At 37.6% G+C, this 23,341-nt stretch overlaps 1 long non-coding RNA gene across 1 annotated transcript in view; it reads left to right on the forward strand.

The window, feature by feature from the left end:
• The first annotated feature begins 15,814 nt into the window (after positions 1-15,814).
• The window catches only part of LOC112422982 (uncharacterized), a 196,859-nt gene continuing 189,332 nt past the window's right edge, over positions 15,815-23,341 (forward strand). The window contains exon 1 of the long non-coding RNA XR_011612449.1: positions 15,815-17,159. This is a non-coding gene — a long non-coding RNA (uncharacterized lncRNA). The remainder of the gene's footprint in view (positions 17,160-23,341) is intronic.

Raw genomic sequence — 23,341 nt, forward strand, 5'->3', positions numbered from 1 at the left:
TACTTTTTCTGGTTAATAATAGATCCTTAAACTAGCTCTCAGAAAGCCCTACAATCTCCAAAAAGGATCTTTCTTTCCCTCCTTCCTTCCTTCTCTCTCTCTCTCTTTCTTTCTCCAGAAAGAATCCTTCCTTCCTTCCTTCCTTCCTTCCTTCCTTCCTTCCTTCCTTCCTTCCTTCCTTCCTTCCTTCCTTCCTTCCTTCCTTCCTTCCTTCCTTCCTTCCTTCCTTCCTTCCTTCTTTCTTTTTTTCTCTCTCTCTTTCTTCTTCTTTTTTCTGACAAATTCTTACTCTGTGCCCAGGCTGGAGTGCAATCATGCAGTTTTGGCTCACTGCAATCCCCACCTCCTGGGTTCAAGTGAGTCTGCTGGCTCAGCTTCTTGAGTAGCTAGGATTACAGGCTCCTGCCACAACAGCTGGCTAATTTTTGTATTTTTAGTAGAGACAGGGTTTCACCAAGTTGGCCAGGCTGGTCTTGAACTGCTGAACTCGTGATCTGCCTGCCTTGGCCTCCCAAAGTGCTGGGATTAGAGGCGTGAGCCACCGCGCCTGGCCAAGAATTGTTTTTTCTAAAGGACTAATGAACTTGACAGTGACAAAAGAACAGAAAATGGAAACATTAAAATGCCTAAGGAAAAGGAAACAGGTTTTGATCCCTGTGGACTGTGATGAGTGGGGACCAGCTCGGTGTCTGTGCAAGCATCCTGGACTTGAGAAAAATGTGGAGGATGTAGTTACACATGATTGAGATGACTTCAGCTCTAGGGAGGAAAAAGGGAATTATTTTTGAAAATCATAGTTTAAAAAGCAGACTTTATAAAGCCATCACTATATTTACAGGTGGATTTGTCATTCATTTAAAGATTCAACAAATATAGATTTAAGTAAAATCTGCCACTTCAATTTCCTATACATTTCAACAAAGGGCAAACCTTGAGTAAATTCAGTTGCAAAGACAGTAAAAATTGTTAAAAATCATTGAAATTTATTTAAACAGAAGGTCTTCCATAAAATGTTCTAAGATACAGATAAGCCTGAAAAATTATTGTCCTATATAATTTTGCTTTATAATTGAAGTAGGAAATTTGTAGGAATTTTACAAACAAAAAGAAATACCCTAAAGCCAAACTATTAAGTAAACTAAATAAATAGATAAACTCAAATGTACTAATAAGATGGTCTTATAAATCACATCAAAATGATTGAGAGTTTTTAATAGACTTATTTTTTTAGAGCAGTTTTAGGTTTATAGAAAAATTGAGCAGAAAGTACAGAGAGTTCCCATATGCACCCTCCCACTTCCACAACCGTTTTCTCTATTAATAATATCTTGCATTCATGTGGTAAGTTTTTTTACAGTTAATGAACTAATGTTGATATATTATTATTAACGATTGTTCATAGTTTACATTAAAGTTCATAATTTGTGTTGTATATTCTATGGGTTTTGACAAGTCTATAATGACATGGGTACACCATTGTAGTACCATACAGAGTAGTTTCACTGCCCTAAAAATCCTCTGTGCTCCACCTAGATATCCCTTCCCCCCCAACAATCCCTGATAACTGCTGATCATTTTACTGTCTCCATAGTTTTGCCTTTTCCAGAATGTCATATATTTACAATCATACACTATAGAGCCCTTTCAGATTAGTTTCTTATACTTACTAGTATGCATTGACTTTTCCTTCATATCTTTTCATGGGCTAACTCATTTTTTTTTTTTTTTTGGCACCAAATAATATTATTCCAATGTCTGGATATCCAGTTTGTTTATCCACCTACTGAAGGACATCTTGGTTGCTTTCAAGTTTTGGCAATTATGAATAAAGCTGCCATAAATACTCGTGTGCAGATTTTGAATGGACATAAATTTTCAATTTATTTATGTAAATACCACGGAATGTGTGATTGCTGGATCACATAGTAAGAGCATGCCTAGTTTTAACAAGAAACCACCACACAATCTTTCAAAGTGGCTATAGCATTTTGCATTCCTAGCAGCAGTAAATCAGAGTTTCTGTTGCTCAACACCCTTGCCAGCCTTTGGTGGTGTCACTGCTCTGGCTTTTCACCCTTTTAATAGGTGTGTAGTGGTATCTCATTGCTATTTTAATTTGTAATTTTCTAATAACATATCATGTTGGGCATCTTTCCATATGCTTATTTGCATTTGCATGTCTTCATTAGTGAGGTGTTTGTTCAGATCTTTTGTTTAAAAATGATCATTTTAAATTTATAAAATATATACAATAGTCAACAGAGAAAGTCTGGAAAAACAAAAATGTTATTTAAAATCACATTTAACCACACTATTGTTGTTTTTATATTCTCTTTTTCCACTGTTTTGTTCAAATGCAAAAGGATTTTACTTATCATTATGTACATACTATTTTATATGGTCCTTTAGAAATATTATAACATATCTTGTAATTATTAATACAATTTATTATAAATAAGCAGGTATATTATAATTAACTTAATCATTTCCTTATATTGGATATTTAGGTTACTTCCATTTGTCAGGCAACGTTTTTAAAAGCTTTCTTTTTCTTAACAAAGCAAATTTATAAATCTTTCTTTTTTTTGAGACTCTGCCATTCAGGCTGGAGTGCAATGGTGTAATCACTACTCGTAGTAGCCTCAGACTCCCAGGATCAAGTGATCCTCCTAAATAAACCTCCTGAGTAGCTGGGACTACAGGTGTGTGCCACCACACCCAGGTAGTAATTCTTCTTCCTCTTCCTCTTCCTCTCCTTCACCTTCTCCTTCTCCTTCTCCTTCTCCTTCTCCTTCTCCTTCTCCTTCCTCTTTTTCTTCTTCTATTTTTGTACAGACAGAGTCTTACTATGTTTCCCTAGCTGATCTCAATAGAACTCTTGGGCTCAAGTAATCCTCCCGCCTTGGCCACCCAAAGTGCTGGGATTACAGGTGTAAGCCACTGAACCTGAACCCTGTAGATTTCTTTTTGAGTTGAAAACTGCAAATTCTGCTTAATCTTTTTTTTTTTTTTCTGTAGATTAAAGTGACCTATGTTGGAAATGCAGAATTATTTTGTAGATAAGCTTAATAGAAAACATGTTCTAATGGACTTGTGGGCGCGGTGGCTCACGCCTGTAATCCCAGCACTTTGGGAGGCCGAGGCAGGTGGATCACAAGGTCAGAAGATCGAGACCATCCTAGCTAACACAGAATTAGTTGGGCGTGGTGGCGGGCACCTGTGGTCCCAGCTACTGGGGGAGGCTGAGGCAGGAGAATGGCGTGAACCCGGGAGGCGGAGCTTGCAGTGAGCTGAGATCGCGCCACTGTACTCCAGCCTGGGCAACAGAAAGCGACTCTGTTTCAAAAATAATAATAATAATAATAATACAAACAGGAGATTATAGGTAGATATGGATCATTTTTACGTGTAATAAACTGCTGATAAGGTTTTGCCCTGGTGGAGCCCCCAACATATGATAGTTAATTTGGTGACTGTGAAAACCCAGAACGTAGAAAAGTGTCTTCTAGGGATATAACCCTATCATAAAAGCTCCACGCCTAGTCAATTCTTTGAAGAACTTCTCAAAGGTGGCACAGTTTTGATCTTTGGAAGTTTTAACATGTTCTCTGTGATCCTAGCATTTCTAATTAGAACCTTGACATTTCTTGTGACTTATCAGAATCCTGCATTGGCAGGGAGCTCTGTAACCAGTTTACTATGCTAGAAGAATGAGGTCAGGATGGAGGTCTCTGAGCTAGAAGGATTAGCCCAGGAAAAGGGTAAGGATTCAGAGTCAGAGACTGGTCATTTACTCCATCTCTTCCTTGTTTCTCACTTTTCATACCAATCCAACAGGGATTTTTGAGAATTAAAGGAAGTACCATATACAAAAGCACCCAGCATCTAATTATTATTATATAAATGTTAGTCTCCTCCTTGGAATAACTCCTCTTGTTCATGGTTTGTTGAAATTCTAATTGTCAAGGAAAGGCAATTCTGTAGCATATCTACATGGTCAGGATTCTATAGGTTAGAAGTGACAAGAAAAACAATCAAGCACTTAAAAAATAACACTAGCTTGAGAAAAACAGGCAATTATTGGCTTATGGCCAGAAGGAGCACAGTGGGATATGGGACTTCACACAGTATCATCAGGCTTGTCGCTTTCCATCTTCTGAGTGTGTCTTACTTTGTGTTGTCTTTCTTCTCATGTCCCTAGGAGATGGCGAAGCTAGTTACCAGATGTTCTAGCTTATATTCTACCATCTGAGTAAACTCTGTGCAAATGGCATATCTCTTCTAACAGTTTCAGCAAAAGCCCCAGATCTGATATCAATTGTCTTGGTCTGGATCATATTCACATCCTTGACCCAGTGGTTGTAGGTCTGATTGGCAGGCCTGGAAGGGGTCCTTGGTGACCTCTGAAGGGGTCAGCCCTACTGGAATTATGTGGGAGGAAAATACCCCCAAAAGAAAATAAGTTGACAGTCAAAATTGCATGTGTGCTTTCTTTCTTTTCTTTTTTTTTCTTGAGACGGAGTCTTGCTCTGTTGTCCAAGCTGGAGGGCAGTGGTGTGATGTTGGCTTACTGCAACCTCTGCCTCCTGGGTTCAAGCAATTCTGCCTCAGCCTCCCGAGTAGCTGGGATTACAGTCACGTGCCACCACGCCCTGCTAATTTTTGTATTTTTAGTAGGGACAGAGTTTCAGCATGTTGGTCAGGCTGGTCTCAAACTCCTGACCTTGTGATCTGCCCACCTCGGCCTCCCAAAGTACTGGGATTATAGGTGTGAGCCATTGCGCCTGGCCCACATGTGTGCATTTTACACGTTTGTATAGGGATTTCTTTTGTGACCCTTTCTAAGGAACATTGCAGGAGGGAAAGGCAGTGAAAAAAATCACATCTATTCTCATTTGTTCTACCCCATGGGAAAAAAGAACTCCTGAATCAACTGCTCATGCCACAGGAGTTACAGGACAGCCAGCCTTGTGGAACATGACGAGCTGCCACCATCTTCTCTTTACACCTTCTACCTGGTCCAATTCCACCTTGTTTCCCTGATTTGTCACTGAGCGTTCTATACAAGTGAGGATAGTGTTTGTAAATCACAGAAAACCAAGTTTATCTGTGGAGAACCACATGGAGAGTTATTATTGTTATTTTACACTATGTGAAGGCCACAGGTAAGCAGGCTCGTACAGTATCTTCATGATTCCATCAGGGACACAGGGCCTTCTCTCTGTTCCTTAGATACTCGTAGGATATGGATTTTGTCCTCTGCATTTTTCCCTGAAGATCTCAAGATATTTTCTCCACTTCCTGCATTACCTCAGGAGGAAGCAGAAGGCAGAGGGCAGAAGGTGCATGCCAGCTAACTGTCCTCTCTTAGAGAGAGAGAGAGAGAGAGAGAGAGAGAGAGAGAGAGAGAGAAAGGGGCCCCTGGCAGCTAGGAACTGGCCTGGCGCTATCAATGGGCCTTGTTGCTAGGAGCTGACCTGGCACTCATGGCTAGGCCTTAGCAACTAAAAAGACAGTGCTAGAGATACCAGAATTATAGTGAGGGTTTTGGAGAAAAGGGGTGGAATAAACCTTTGACTATTCACAAGCTGGACTAGATTTGACTTAACAGTACACGGCCCAAGTGGACCACTGTAAATACATTTCAAAAAGTTACATTAATTCTGTCTGGATTTATATAACTAGTCTCAGAGAAGGCAAACTGAGACAGCAAATGGCAAAACTGTGAAATACAGTTTTATTTGCACACAGGAGGACCTAGTTTTGACATTTTGTTAAACAACCAAGATTTATTCCTTAAAAAATTAAATAACACAAGTGATATATAAACACTTATGCATTAAGAAACATTCAAGTATTAAATAATATGAGAATATAGAGTGAACATCACAATTTCCTTTCCCTTCCTCCACAATCTTCCCTCACTAGCAGGAACTACTGCTAAAATATTCGTGCATTTATTAGAGAACTGTTCACTTTACATTCACACTTGTAATTTTAGTTTCTTGTGTGTGTGTGTGTGTGTGCGCATGTGTGTGTGTGTGTATCATTGTTTTCCTTATACATACAAGTTAATCTCTTACCATAACAAGTAGAACTGCTGAGTCTAAGGTTTAACTTTAACCTTTTGCTGGATGTGACCAGACTCCAAAATGTCCTTTTCCAATTGCCATGGCCACAAACAGTGTATGAAAGTCGTCATTTCCTCTTACCTTCACCAACCCAGAGTCACTCACTCTTCAGTTAAGCACTTGCTACTCCATTGTTGGTTTAATTTACATTTCCCTGATTACTAATAATGTTGAGGACCCTTCCATATGTTTATGGGCCGTTAGGAATTCTTGTTCTATGAATTGTTTATCTTTATTCTTCCCTTGCTGATTTGTTTGGAGTGTTTATGTAGTACAGATATTAATTCTTTGTTGCAATCATATGAGTTAAAAACATTTTCTCTCCCTCTGCAGTTTGCCTTTTAGCTTACTATAATGTCTTTTTCTTGTTAAATAATTTAATATAGAATGATCTGAAAAATGTTTTCCTTTTAGCTTCTGGGTTTTGTGTTTTACAATGAAACTTTTCCTTATTCCATTCTTGTAAGAATTTTCTCCTATATTTTGTTCAAATATTTTATAGTTTGGCTTTAGGTTTAGCCAGGAATCTGAGCTTTCTCATTTGATATAATATAGGTAGGAATCAAACGTGTCTTTTCCTACATGATGTAATGGAATCAAAATTCTCGGGTCCGTTTTCCAGCTCTACTGTTTGCTGGTAGTTCAGAATGACTAGCGTCGTCTGTGCCTCAGTTTTATTATCACTAAAACACGAATAACACTTTTATCTACCTCATAGGATTGTGGGACTGATAAAATGAATTATTACATGAAAAACACTTAGAATAGTGTCTGGCATATTGTAAACTCTTCTTAATGTATGCTAACCACAACAAAAATCCCCTAAACTCCCCAAACAAAACAACAACAGCAACAAAACAAATCCAAACTCTCCTCTAGTGAATTGATACATCATATTTACTGTAATATGTATACACAAATGGGTCTGTTTTTGGATTCTACTCAGTTTTATTGATCTCATTGTGCCACTTTTCTTTATTTACTATAATTTTAAGATATATTTGCCGTCAGGAAGGGCATATGCCTCTCATTGTTTGATATAGTTTGGCTGTGACCCCACCCAAAATCTAATCTTGAATTTTAATCCCCATAATCCACATAAGGCCCATGTGCATCCCATAATCCCCTGGGCAAGACCAGGTGGAGGTAATTGGATCATGGAGGCTGTTTCCCCCATGCTGTTCTTGTGATAATGAGTGAGTCTCATGAGATCGGATGGTTTTATAAGCATCTGTCATTTCCCCTCCTTGCACTCACTCTGTCCTGCCACCCTGTGGAGAAGGTGCCTGCTTCTCCTTTGCCTTCTGCCATGATTGTAAGTTTCCTGAGGCCACCCCAGCAATGAAAAAATGTGAGTTAACAAATCTCTTTCCTTTATAAATTACCCAGTCTTGGGTATTTCTTCATAGCAGTGTGAGAACAGACTAATACATTGTTCTTTTTTATTTATTTATTTATTTTTTAAATTATCCTCCAGCATGTTTTTTTCTACAGATGAATTTTAGAATTTTCTTTTTAAGTTCTATAAGAAACATCTTGTTGACTTCAATAAAAAGTGTTAGGTTCCACAGGAATTTATTTAGGATTTTAATTACATGTATGAGTTACTTTAGGGTGAATTAATATATTTACAATATTGAATTTTCCTGGAAGATGAGTTCACATGTCATATACATTACTCCAAAAATTTATCTTGTTTTATGTTCTTCAACAAAATGTTAGCATTTTCTTCACATCTTGCTTCTAATTGTAAAGTGGCTGAAGAACTCCTGATGCTGTTACTGTTAGTCAGACACAGGGACAATGGGAGAGTCTAGTTGTATCTTAGCAATTTTGACTTGGTCAAGCTCCCATCTCTGAATTAATTCCTGTGACTAGAAGAAGGTATGTATCCACAACTGCTTTGAATTTAATTAATGGACCCCACCTTTAACTCCTGGGCAATAGGGAAATTACCTAAGAAGGTAGAATAAGTGGAAATGTCAATTATTGCAATTTTGGGGTATACTTTTGTCTTATATTGACATTTGGCCTGATTTTATTTTTATTAATTTATTTCTTACTAAGGATTTTCCTTGGGAAGGATTTCTACATTGCATGCTTTCTGAGTCCTTGTATGTCTGAGAGTGTCTCTTGTTTCCTTATTCACAAAATAATAAAATGTTTAAAATAGTCCATTGTCTTCATTTATTTTTGTGTAGTAAATGAGAAATTTGATGCCTACCTGATTTTCTTTCATATCTCTTTCTTTGGATCTCTCTTGCCCTTTCACCTTCCACCATGGGATGACACAGCATGCAGGCCCTACCAGATATGCACCTCTTGATTTTGGACTTCCCAGACTCCAGAACTGTGAGAAATACATCTCTCTTCTTTATAAATTACCTAGTCTCAGGTATTCTGTTGTGGCAGCAAAAAATGGACTACGACAGTCTGCTTCCTTGAAACAACCAAGCCTCCTTAAGTAATTTGTGTTTTATTTTTCTATGTAAGTCTATGTAATTTGAGGTTATTATACTCAGCATCTTGGGAAGTGCTATCCTGGCAAGCAGTGGGGATAGCGAAAGCAGTTAATTTTCTAAATAGCTGAAATTTTTTCAGTAGTCTTTTTCTAGGACTGAGGAACAAGAGGGCTGGGATAGTTTTTCTATGAACTGAGTGTATCCTATTACCAATCTTTTGAAACCCTTAATTGGCCTCAAGATTGAAGAGATCTGCCCCATGCTTTTCCAGAGAACACTATCCTTCCTCTGAGTCTGGTTCACATTGTGTTGTGGAGACTCCTGTAAGTCTATGTCATTGTAATTGAGAGCATCTCCTTAGATGTTTGCAGGGTTTTCTTCAGGCTTAAAAAGTATCCTGCACTTCCTCCACCTCCTCCCCAATTGTCCTACAGACCTCCTACTGCTTGAGTCACCTCAGCTGTACCTTGGCTAAGGAAAGAAGCAAGTATTTAGGCCACTGTCTTCTGAGAATTACCTCTGATTTATCTTTAATTTTTTATTTATTTCTGTATTAGTCTGCTTTCACGCTGCTGATAAAGACATACCCAAGACTGAACAATTTACAAAAGAAAGGTTTAATTGGACTTATAGCTCCATGTGGCTGGGGAAGCCTCACAATCATGGTGGAAGACAAGGAGGAGCAAGTAACACTTTACATGATTGGCAGTAGGCAAAAAGAGAGAGAGAGAGCTTGTGCAGGGGAATGCCTCTTTTTAAAACCATCAGATCTTGTGAGACTTATTCACTATCACAAGAACAGCATGGGAAAGACCTGCCCCATGATTCAATTACTCCCCCACCAGGTCCCTCCCACAATACATGGGAATTCAAGATGAGATTTGGGTGAGTACACAGCCAAACCATGTCATTTCACCCCGCCCCCTCCCAAATCTCATGTCCTCACATTTTGAAACCAATCATGCCTTCCCAACAGTCCCCCAAAGTCTTAACTCATTTCAGCATTAACTCAAAAGTCCACAGTCCAAAGTCTCATCTGAGACAAAGCAAGTCCCTTCCGCCTATGAGCCTGTAAATCAAAAGCAAGTTAGTTACTTATTAGATACAATGGGGGTACAGGTATTGGGTAAATATAGTCATTCCAAATGGGAAAAATTGGTCAAAACAAAGGGGCTATTGGCCCCAAGCAAGTCTGAAATTCATCAGGGCTGTTGAATCTTAAAGTTCCAGAATGATCTCCTTTGACTCCATGTCTCCCATCCAGGTCATGCTGATGCAGGAGATAGGTTACCATGGTTTTGGGAAGTGCCACCCCTGTGGCTTTGCAGCATACAGCCTTCCTCCTGGCTGCCTTCACTGGCTGGCATTGCCTGTCTATGGTTTTTCCAGGCACATGATGCAACCTGTCAGAGGATCTACCATTCTAGGGTCTGGAGGATGGTGGCCCTCTTCTCATAGCTCCACTGAGTGGTGCCCCAGTAGGAACTCTGTGTGGGGGTTCTGACTCCACATTTCCCTACTGTACTGCCCTAGCAGAGGTTCTCCATGAGGGCCCCACCCCTGCAGCAAACTTCTGCCTGGGCATCCAGGCATTTCCATACGTATTCCAAAACCTAGGCAGAAGTTCCCAAACCCCAATTCTTGACTTCTGTGCACTCACAGGCTCAACACCATGTGAAAGCTGCCAAGGCTTTGGGCTTGTACCCTCTGAAGCCATGGCCTGAGTTCTACATTGGCCCTTTCAGCCATGGCTGGAGCAGCTAGGACACAGGGCACCAAGTCCCTAGGCTGCATACAGCATGGGGACCCTGGACCCAGCCCATGAAACCACTTTTTCCTCCTAGACCTCCAGGCCTGTGATAAGAGGGACTGCTGTAAAGACCTCTGACATGCCCTGGAGACATTTTCCTCATTGTCTTGGTGATTAACATTCGGCTCCTCATTACTTATGCACATTTCTGCAGCTGGCTTGAATTTCTCCTTAGAAAATGGGATTTTCTTTTCTATCACATTGTCAGGTTGCAAATTTTCCAAACTTTTATGCTCTGCTTCCCTTATAAAACTGAATGCCTTTAGCAGCACCCAAGTCAAGTCTTCAGTGCTTTGCTGCTTAGAAATTTCTTCTGCAGATACCGTAAATCATCCCTCTCAAGTTCAAAGTTCCACAGATCTCTACAGTAGGGGCAAAATGCGGCCAATGTCTTTGCTAAAACATAACAAGAGTCATCTTTGATCCAGTTCCCAACAAGTTCCTCATCTCCATCTGAGGCCACCTTAGCCTGGATTTCATTGTCCATATCATTTTCAGATTTTGCTCAAAGCCATTAAACAGGTCTCTAAGGAGTTCCAAACTTTCCCACATTTTCCTGTCTTCTGAGCCCTCCAAACTTCCCATCTCTGCCTGTTACCTAGTTCCAAAGTTGCTTTCACATCTTTGGGTATCTTTTCAGCAATGTGCCACTCTATTGGTACCAATTTAGTGCATTAGTCTGTTTTCACATTGCTGATAAAGACATACCCAGACTAAGCAATTTGCAAAAGAAAGAGGTTTAACTAGACTCACAGTTCCATGTATCTGGGGAAGCCTCACAATCATGGCAGAAGGCAAGGAGGAGAAAGTCATATCTTACATGGATGGTGGCAGGAGAAAAGAGTGAGAGCTTGTACAGGGGCATGTCTCTTTTTAAAACCATCAGTTCTTGTGAGACTTATTCACTATCATAAGAACAGTATGGGAAAGGACCACACCCATGATTCAGTTACCCCCCACCAGGTCCCTTCCACAACACATGGGAATTCAAGATGAAATCTGGGTGAGGACACAGGCAAACCATACCAATTTCTATTTCTATTTTGTTTATTTATTTTTGAGACAGGGCCTTGCTCTGTTGTCTAGGCTGGAGTGCAGTGGCGTGGTCATGGCTCACTGAAACCTTGCAATCCTTTCACCTCAGCCTTTTGAGCAGGGACTACAGGTGCATATCAGTATGCCTGGCTAATTTTTTAAAGAAATTTTTTGTAGACATGGAGTCTCAGTATGTTGCCCAGGCTGGTCTCAAACTCCTGGGCTCAATCAATCCTCCTGCCTTGGCCTTCCAAAGTACTGGGATTGCAGGTGTGAGCCACTGTGCTCAGCCTGATTTATCTTTTGATGGGCTAGACTCAAGAGAGGGTCTGAGTCTACTGTAAGTCCATTTCTCTTTAGCAAGTGCAAGATGCTCTATCTATTTTGGTACCGTAAATCTTCACTTAATGTCAGAATAGGTATTTAGAAACTAAGACTTTAAGTGAAATAAGGTACTGCTGTGCTCAATTAACATTATTTTGTTATAACATTGATGAGAAAAGTATTGGTTTTGTTATACATCATTCTGCTTAAAGTCACAGTTTCAAGAACCTATCTATGATGTTAAGTGAGAACTTATTATGTATCATTTGCCTTTTGTAAAACTATTTATATTTCTAAACTCATAACTTAGAAAAATTAATATATTTTTGTTTAAGTTAATGATAGGCCATCTGGAGGATGTAATAGTTTTTCAGAATATGCTAGGAGTTAACCATTTTTTAGTTGCCATGAAAACTCATTTTATCAAATCATTTATTTGACGAATAGGTTTGAATGCTTTCTTTTTGCCAGATACTGTACTGAAATGTCTTTCAGAATCTTCACTGCTTATTATGTAGCATAGACACTCCTGGGGAGAGGGCTGTCATGTGAACTTGCGTGTTCTATTGTTTGTTTCAATCAGTTTTTATTTAGCAGCTTAAAAAATGTCTTCTAGTCCCAGGTCCAAAACCTTTAAAATATGATGTTGTATCTCCTCCCATAGAAAGGTGGAGTCTGTCTCTCTATCCTTTGAATCTGGACTGGCCTCGTCACTTGCATTGGACAAGGTATATGGCAGAAGTGATGATGTGCCTGTTTTGAGCTTAGATCGTTGGACATCTTGAATGCTTCCTCTTTCTTTCTCAGATCTCTGCGGCTACTCTGTGAATTGGTCTGTACAGGCCCACTGGAGTACAGATAAGCCATTTCAGCTGAGCCTACAAGAAACATCCAGCTAAACCTAGCCGAAATCACCAACTTGCAGAATTGTAAGCTAAATAAATGACTGCAAGCCATTAAGTTCTGAGGTGGGTATTTTTTATGCAGAAAAAAGTAACTACTACAACATTGAAGCTAAATTGATACTTTTATTGTATATATAGGATCTACATCAAGACTTAGGTAATTGGTATCACAATAAAAATGATTATTGACATTTTGCTTTACTATTTTTATTTTTACTTAATATGTATCTGTATCTCTAGATCTATATCTGTGTCATCTATATCTATATTATCATTTTTATGTAACTATGTTTGTTTAGATCTCTTTCCATACTAAGAGGACTAGCTTGGTCTAAACTGGAAATCAGGGTCTAATGAATCGAATAAATAGCTGAACTGTGTGTTATCATAAGCACACATTTAAATGATTTAATTTTCATCAGAATAAAGAGGGGCTATATGGAGGGCATTTTGAAATGGACACCTTAGGAGAGAGTTGAGGAAAACATTATCTATTCTCCAGCCAATGTGTGAGCTGCATAGGCATTCTCCCTATTTCTGTGGAATGTAGTTTGGTTTTGGTGCATGCATGATTGAAAGGAACATGCCACTTGTGATGGTTAATTTTTTTAGTGTCAACTTAACTGGATTATGAAATATCTAGACAGCAGGTAAACCATTATTTCTGGGTGTGTCTGTGAGGGTAGTTTTCAAGGAAATTGGCGTGTGATTTGGTGAATTGAATGAGCACCATTCAATTGTCTGGAGCCGGATAGAACACAAAGGGAGATGAAAGGTGTATTTTCCCTCTCTCTCCTGGAGCTGGGACATCCTTCTCCTGACCTTGGGCATCAGAATTCCAGGTTCTCTAGCCTTTGGACTCTGGGACTTTTACCACTACCCACCTCCCACAACTCTGGATTCTTAGGCTTTTGACCTTGGACAAAGAGTTACACCATCAGCTTCCCTGCTTCTGAGGCCTTTGGGCTTGAACTGAGCCACACTGCAGAGTCACTGGTTCTCCAGCTTGCAGACATCTTATTGTGGGATTTCTCAGTCTCCATAATTGTGTGAGCCAGTTTTCCTAATTAATCCTCTCTCATCTGTTTATATATATATATATACTATTATATATGTATAATATTAATATTATACATATATAATATATATAATATAATATATAATATATAATATATATACATATATATACATATATACAATATATATACATATATAATATATATAATATAATATATATATATAATATTATATATTGTGTGTGTGTGTGTGTGTGTGTGTGTGTGTGTGTGTGTATATATATATATATATATTCTACTGGTTTTGTCTTTGTGGAGAGCCCTAATACATTTCTGGTTTTGATAACTTAAAGTTCATGCACCAGGATGCCTTGCTTTAATTGAAGGCATCAGCTCAGTGGCAGTAGAAGGGTGTGACTCAAAAACAGAGTTACAGGCAATGGAGGAGAGTAGAAGGAAAGAACAAGAGAGCCCAAGTGTGTCACAAAAAGTGACAAAAAGTCACTGTGAGGGACTTGGCTGGGAGAAGTAAATAGAAAAATCTTTTAATATTCATATGAGCTTATTGGTTCTCATTTGCTCATGAATTTTGAAGCTTTCAAGTCACTGTAATAACCAATCATTTACTACCAATGGTTCTTTTTACTTTAAGGTTTTAAAAATGTATGTTAGAAACTAAACATGAAAAAATAGACTGTTAAGGGAAAAATATTAATAGAAATGATTCCCCTAATGCCAAATTATAATAGAATTTTAGAAGTGAAGAAAATCTGAAGGCAAAATGTACAAACAGAAGCAAAATAGTCAGATTGCAAGGAAAGTGTACTCTCTGTCCAAATGATATAGAAAATAAATTAGCAGAGAAACACTAGTATCATATTACCCAGAAGTGCTGCATTTTTCAAAAGTTACACTAAATATACTGTGATTTAATTGTTTCTTTTGAAAAAATGTTTATGACTACTGAGACTGAAGCGTACTTTATGGAGTCAAATTCCTTCTGTTGAATTTTCCAGGCTTTAGCTACGTCAGCATATAATTCTTATATTTAGAAAAAAATTTAAATGGCATTATCCTGGGAGAAGTGTTTACTCCAATTACATCAAGTTCTAATTTAAAAAAAATTGCAAAAGATGAAGGAAAACTGCATCATTTGAATGGAACTCTGTGATTTTGGGGTTGTACCAAGTTTCCTTGATTTTATTTCTACTTCATCAATTACTTCTTTTTGGTGCTCTTCTTCCTCTCAGCCCTAAATATAATGGTTTCCAAAGGCCGAGCCTTACCTCTTTTATCTCTTCCCTTTTTTTCTGTCTGATAAAGCTCATCTAATTTGATAGCCCAGCAATGAAGATGACTCCCAATTCTTTACCTCCACTTCTGTTCCTCATCCGAGTGCTTTCATTTCCAACTTCATTGGCACCATAGCTCTTGTAGCCCATCAGCATTGCAATTGCCAACCATCCTAACGTGAATTGATCAACTCACCTTCACCACTCCTCTTTTTCCTTAACTTCCCCTCTTTTGATGAAATTGAATATTGATTATTAGCTACAGTTAAAACCATAGACTTTGATTTCTCTCCTCTTTTTTTTTTACACTAAAATCGAAAGGTTGCTAAATTCTGAAGCATCTGTAGACTATGAATATCTTGCAGCTGTTCTTTCCTTTCTATTCTTTCTGCACGTACACTAATTCAGATATCAATACCTCTTACTTGGGCCACTGGACTAATCCTTTCACTGGTAATTATTTTTATTCACATTTTAATTCATTTGTCCTCCAATTAATTTGATTGTAATATGTACTCATTTAAAACTTCAAAATGCGGCCGGGCGCGGTGGCTCAAGCCTGTAATCCCAGCACTTTGGGAGGCCGAGACGGGTGGATCACGAGGTCAGGAGATCGAGACCATCCTGGCTAACACAATGAAACCCCGTCTCCACTAAAAATATAAAAAAATTAGCCGGGCGTGGTGGCGGCGCCTGTAGTCCCAGCTACTCGGGAGGCTGAGGCAGGAGAATGGCGGGAACCCGGGAGGCGGAGCTTGCAGTGAGCCGAGATCGCGCCACTGCACTCCAGCCTGGGCGACAGAGCGAGACTCCGCCTCAAAAAAAAAAAAAAAAAAAAAAAAACAAAACTTCAAAATGCTTCCCATGTCTCCTGAATAAATCCCAAATTCATTATCTCCATTTTAACTTTTTTATGAAGATGTACCATTCTAAGCCTATGTCTAACTGATTTTCTTTGAGTGCTATAGATCTAGTTAAACTCTTCTACATACTCTTCCTTGCGCATCTACAGTGATTTCCTATCTCTGTTCCTTTTCTCTTTGTATATTTTTGTAGTACTGGATGTTTTTTCTTCCCATATCAAAATATTCAAATTATACTTTTCCATAAAAATTCAGCTCTGATATAATCTCTGTTGTAGTACCTAAAATTTATCTCTATCAGCTAAAATATATTAAGCATTTACTTTGTGCTAGATTCTGTGCTAAGTACATTATCTCATTTAATTATATACAAGATATTACTATTCCCATTTTGCAGATTAGGAGATTGAGGCACCAAGAAAGTGACTGATTTGTTCAAGATCATACAGCTAGTAAGCAACAGCATTGCTCATTTTACTTTACTACATGTCCCTTATCATTTTTTTCCACTAAGGGCAATTAATGTCTCTCTTTTCCCAATTTCCATGTAATTTTTTCTGTGCTTTTACCTACCTCTGTTTTATTATACTTACTTATGTTTAGGTCTCTTCCAAAACTGGAGCAGAAGCCATATTTGATTTGTGTTGGTGTCTCTCATGGTTCTTTGAGAAAGGTAGATGATTGATTAGTATAAATACACCAAGAAAATATATTGATGCCTATTTTGCATTGCTCAAAATAATTTAAGTGGCTTACAATTTTTATAATGCAATTTCAAAAATGAAATAGTGTAAAGAAAGGAAAAGGTAAAGCGAATTCATATACAAGATTGGTTCATAGCAACTATGTAGTGTGGTCTAGTATTATTTGCCAGAGGTGGTTCACAAAGTTGATGGTAAGCCAAGGCAAAAGGAGAAATACAATTCATTTACAGTAGGCCCAATGTTCATGAGATGAAAATAGGTAAGTTACTGATGAGAAGCTCAATTATTCCTGACATAGGGCTTGAAAGATGTTTGATATAGTTTGGTTGTATCCTCACCTAAATCTTATCTTGAATTATAGTTCCCATAATCCCCACATATTGCGGGAGGAACCCAGTGGGAGGTAACTGAATCATGGAGGTGGCTACACCCATGCTGCTGTTCTCATGATAATGAGTGAGTTCTCACGAGATCTGATGGTTTTATAGGGGTTTTTTTTTTTTTTTCTCGCTTTGCTTGGCACTTCTCCTTCCTGTTGCCATGTGAAGAAGGATGTGTTTGCTTCCTCTTCTGCCATGATTCTAAGTTTCCTGAGGCCTCCCCAGTCCTGCAAAACTGTGAGTCAATTAAATCTCTTTCCTTTATAAATTACCCAGTCATGGTTATTTCTTCAGAGCAGCTTGAAAAATGAACTAATGCAACATTTTTCTAACCTATCTTCATCAGGAAGATCTGTTTAATGTAGCAAACAGCATCCTTAACAACATCCTTAAAGTACAAGTCATGTGGGTTATTTTAAAAACGAGACTTATTCTCAGTGCTGCACTCTCAAGAATGATAGGCAAGTTACCATAGAATAGAAGTAACGGTATAATAAATAGTTTTATTTCCAAAGTGGTAGAGAAGGCCACACCTAATTCAGGTGACAACCGTGTCGAGCTGTTTCACACAAATTGTAGAAGGCATGATGATATACTTCATGTACGATTCCTTCTTTTTCCTTTTTTTTTTAAAACAGAATATGAGAGAGCAATTCAGTGTTGTAGCGGGTTTCTCAAGATTCTTCGATGTTATTAGCTGCATAGTGGGTCCTTGTTACCACCCTTCCACATAATAGAAGGAATGACAAATACTATCACAGTATGATTATATATGTCTGTGATATCACAACCATAATCACAGGTGTTGTAGTCAGCAATGACAGTAGTCAGTAAAAATAGCATACATATATATAATAGATATGTACCCACACTCATAAACATATACATACACATATGTGCACAAACATACACATATTTCAATACATATTCGGCATTACTTCGCACAATAATTTATCACAAGCTACTTAAATTTGGCTTTCTTCTCTCATAAGACCTAATCCTTTTTGTCATATAACTGTCACTATTAATGATTATTTTGCTTTTGAGATGATGAGACATTACCGCAAATAAAGAAACTTCTTAACAAATTACTCTTTAAGAGTAAATAGGAAATTATATGCACTGACTTCAAAAAACCCTTGAATTTCCTACCTGGTGTTTACTGTCAAAAAGCACAACGGGCATTCAAACAGGTTCTTGTAAGAAAAAAAATTCCGTTTGTTTTGTCATACTTTTTCCATTAATTTAAAAACCAGTGAAAGCCTGAAAACACTGGGATGTGTGAAAATAACCCCCAATTTTGAGTTTTCAAAATGCTCTTGGGAAGCACATTTGATGGATAATTGCAAATGCTTTGTGAAAGAGCTTCAGAACTGCATGAGCTTCCGGATTAAGGATGTAACATTTTAGAGCACAACAAGTCTTTTTCATGCTTTCTCACACTCTTTGTTTGACAGGCCTCATCAACCTATGCTAGCGGTGAAACCCAATTTGCTCAGTTGAACAGCTCTATAATGCTTGGTAGTTAACTGTCTCCTAAAAATCATGAAAAATAGTTAAACATTTCATGAAGTTCTAAAAATTAACATCTCCTAAAAGTCTAAAAATTAGTCCACACAACAACAAAACAGCACCTTATGTAAGCATGGTTTTTGTGAAATTTGTAATACTTACACATTGCCAGGGGCATTGTGGATTGGCGTAACCCAGTTAGAAAACATTATAATAGTATATAGCATGCACTGCCATGTAGCATATAGCATATATGGAACCATAAATGTCCATTCTCTTCAGGAGAACAATTTTTTCTTTGATTGTCAGTCCCTAGATTTGGTTTGATGACAAATCTAAATCTCTGCATATATTTCTCATATGATTTAGTACTAACTTCCCTCTTGAGACTTTGAGTTACTTGAGAGCATGAATGTGTGTGTGTGTGTATATGTATATACACACACACATATATATACACACATATATACACACACATATATATACACACACACACTATATATACACACACACATATATATACACACAAAGAGAATGTATTTGTCTTTTGGATAATGGCTGCCATTATTCAGTAGTTATTTTTCATTAACCAGTATGATATGCACTTTACATATATTATTTATTTTTATAATACTTCTGTTTGGTAGATATTATTATACCACCTTTAGACATGATAAAACTTGACCTCAGAAAGATTAATTAATTTAGACACATTACAGCTAGCAACTGACAAAATCCTGAGATTACAGCATGTATAACTCTGACTCCAAAGTGTAAAAGCCTCCACTACTGAACTCTTGATTTTGTTGTTGTTGTTGTTTGTTTTTTACAGGTTGACTAGTATTTGAGGTTAATTGTACACAGAACTTACTTCCATAGATGTGGATCAAAGAACATTTAAAGTTGTCACTCATAGTCTGGATCATATTTAAGAGGCTGTTTATATTCTATACAAACTTTTTAAGTGTGAAAGTTCTTTCATGATTTCCCAGCTGTCTGTCCATTTCTCAAGAGCTTATCTGTGCTTTCCTTTCCAAGACCGTAGGATAGGAAAGTTTGTCATGTGTGCACAGTATGTTCCCCACTCAGGGTTCTGAACTGTGTTGCAGTGTGGGCTGCAGCTCTGTCACCCACACTCCGTATCTTATGTCCTTTGGCTGCTCAGTAGGGAGAACTTTTCTCTTGCTGATAAATCTATAGATCACAGTAAAATTTATCTTCCTTTTACTCTTGAACCACAAACATTAATAGCTCAGCAGAACCTCACTCAGAACTTCCCCATAGTCAGTGCTCATGCTGTCCTTTGCTCCTTCTTGACACCACCTTTGCTTAAGGCCAGCAGCTCAGAAGGGCATCAGGTAGATGCAAAGTAACGTTACAGACTGAGCATCAGAAAGGATCCTTCCACTAAAGAAGTAAAATAAATGTTACCAAGATATACCTGTGTAGTTAAGTGCAATTGGTAAATGGAAGAACTTTGAAGAGTTGAAGCAACAGGCCATTCATAGCAATAATCTCATTAATCTTCACAGTAGCCTTATTGTTTAACTGTTCACCACAACACTGACTGTTGTGGTGATTCCTTTTATATGTGGTGGTTCATTTTATATGCTTTTTGTTATTCCACTAAATGAATATTACACAATTTATTTGACAATTCTACATTGTCAAATGTTGATAGACATTAGGGTTATTTCCTATTTGGACTTTTATAAATTATATGGCTATAAAATTATTGCATATGTCTGTTGGTGGATATATATATATATATATATGTATGCATTCATATAGGTATTAAAATAAATACTTTAGATACTTTTAACAGAGTATATTTGTGTAAAGAACGATTCATGAACCAGGCAGTAATCAGAACAAGTAGAGAGAGCTTTGCCCAGCAGCATGAGCAGTGAGCTTTTTTAGGCCAAGCATAGAAACAAAGGAGATAAATCATCTGATTGGCTACAGCTAGGCATTTGCCTTATTTGATTATAGTTCAATCAAATGACTGACTGTGATTGGCAGAAGCTGTTCAGTTGTCTGTCTGTGATTGGTTGAAACCTGGCTGTTTGTTCCTACCAAGTTAGGCTTCAGTTTGTTTACATACTATGTTTTATTGTGGTTTGTTATAGAAACTCAAAGTATGAAGATAGCCTCAGGCTAATGAACTCCTGCTAATTTTGCTTTGATAATTCCCCCCCTTTTGGGCAGCCTCTCAAAACCTTCAACATTGACACCACTCTCTGTTACCATCCTCATGGACTTGTTTAGTCTTAGTATGGAATTCACAAGTCAGGGTGTCAGGTCAATTGATTGATGCTTTATGTTTTCTTTGTGTTTTTGTTATTCTAACCAGATTGAGACCATTTGATGCATAGTGGATGGCTGCATACAAGCATTTAAGACTCTTGATACAGTGTACCAGGGAGACTGCTGTGATGACTATCAGGAGGATAATGAAAATTAGGGTTAGGAATTTGTTTACAAATTGTTGAATTATCTTTCCCTTTAATTTTCTTATGCGGTTTCTGGCATAAAACTGCAAAACCCTCACTACAGTTTTTGCCTGCTGTCAGATTTAAACAAACACTGTGAATATATGAATCTAAAAGCCTAACACTATGGAAAGAATCAGATGTGCAATTTGAACAGCAGTTGCACTTGGAATATGAATGAAATCTGTTATAGGATAAGCTAGAGAATCTCTAAGACCATGTAGGGATTTAGGTTTAATATGACATATTCATCATTCAGTTAAATTTCCTGTGGAAGCTATCAATTGTGAAATTATAACCACAGCATTATCTTTCCATGTATAAACAGAATAGTGGCGCAGGAAAAAGAAGGAAAAGGGTAAACATTTCACGATGACAGAGGAAAGAAGTCTTGATCTGTGATCTTGGGAAAGCTGTCCACATCTGGGATGTCACTTGCTTCTGGGAGGAAGCTCTCTGATCAGTTGAGGTCTCCAACAGGTGTACACTTCTGAGTCTGGAGGGGCCCTCTTGAGTTGAGAGATATGGACCCAAGGCTTGAGGCTTTGAAGTTTTGCTGATGTGTGGGTGGAGAGAATACAGTATGATCACTTCCAACAGAGTTAAAGGGCAATAATTCTCTGGTGTCACTCCCCAGAGATGCAGTCTGTAAGTCTTAGTTTGTGAAATGTCTGGTTATCGTTTGTGGGTCACAGAAGGCTCCTTTTACCTGATGAAAATATACGCATAATGCATTAAAGACTCGCAACAGTGAATCATGTGAGAGTTTATAAGAGCAGGAGGTACAGAAGGTTTTAATATTAGGGACAGAGGTCTCCCAGTAACTATTTCATACGGGGTTAATTTGTGTTTTCCAGTAGGAATGGATATGATTTCCATCAAGGTCAATGATAATGTCTTTAGTAAAACAATCTAGTTGATTCAGTTAACTTTGTCAATTTCAATTTTTAAATACCACTTGTCCTTTCAACTTTCCGAGAAGACTGAATATGATAGGGATAATGGTAATGTTTGTAATAACTTGTTTAACTGTTTTATAACTTTTTCAGTGAAATTAGTACTTCTATTGCTGAAGATTTCTCCAGAATGCCCGCAGTTGCCATAAACACATTTACTTTTCCCCCTAATTAATTAATCAATTTATTTCTAACTGACAAATGAAAGTTGTACAGATGCTGTGTATGACATGTTTTGAAAAATGTATAGATCATGGAATGACTTAATAGAGCTAATTAATGTATGAATTGCCTCACATATGGTAATCCCTTATTACCTACAGCTTCCCTTTCTGTGGTTTCAGTTATCTGTGGTCAACCATGGCCCAAAGACATTTCATAACTAATTTTGCACTTTGGGCTCTTGTTAAGTAAAACAAGGGCTACTTTAACACAAACACTTGGTTACTGTGACTGTTGATCTGGTAGCCAATACAGCTACTAAGTGACTAATGGCAACTGGGCAGGATGAAGGGAAGTGGTACAGGATTTCATCATGCTACTCATATGGCATGCAATTTAAAACTTATGAATTGTGTATTTCTGAAGATTTCCATTTGTGTTACAATGCCTAGGTCATTCGCCTCACTTCATCTCATCACACAGGCATATTATCATCTCATATAATCATAAGATGAAGAAGGATGAGTACAATACAGTAAGATATTTTGAGATAGAGAAAAAGCTACCATATTTATATAACTTTTATTACAGTATATTGTCATAATTGTTCTATTTTATTGTTAGTTATTGTTGTTAACCTCTTGCTGTGCCTAATTTTTAAATCAAACTTTACCATAGATATATGTGTATAGAAAAAACATAGTGTATTTAGGTTTTGATATTATTTCTAATTTTGGACATCCACTAGGGGTCTTGGAATGTATTTCATGAATAAGTGGGGACTACTGTACTTACCATTTTTTGTGTGTGTGGTGAGAATGCTTAAAATCTACTTTCAGTAATTTTTAGGAATACAGTACACAAAGAAACACATTTTCCAATAATCTTCGTTATTGTAATAGCATAGACCTTCTTGCAGAGGAAAACTTCTATCCAATCAGAGAATATACAGGCTATTTCAAGAGCATTTTGATATTCCATTGAGGGTTGAAAATGGAATGAAAGTCATCTGTAAGTATCAAATAATTTAGCAGCTGGTGGAAATGTAACACTTGAGGTTTTACTGTTTTACCAGGATTATGGGCTTGGCAAACTACGTATTGTTTATACATCATTTAAAAAATTTTAGAACAGTCAATATACTGATTTTTCTCATAATTTGTATGATTTTATCTACTCTATGCAGAGTACAGACTTTTTTATAATGAAGTCTTTAAGGACTCAGGAACCATAAAGTGGCTATCTGGGCCCTCTCTGGGTCTTTTGTTAACATGAAATTTACATCGTTTCACATAAC

The sequence above is a fragment of the Macaca nemestrina genome, chromosome 14 (assembly GCF_043159975.1).
Source record: "Macaca nemestrina isolate mMacNem1 chromosome 14, mMacNem.hap1, whole genome shotgun sequence".
Classification (NCBI taxonomy): Eukaryota; Metazoa; Chordata; class Mammalia; order Primates; family Cercopithecidae; genus Macaca; species Macaca nemestrina.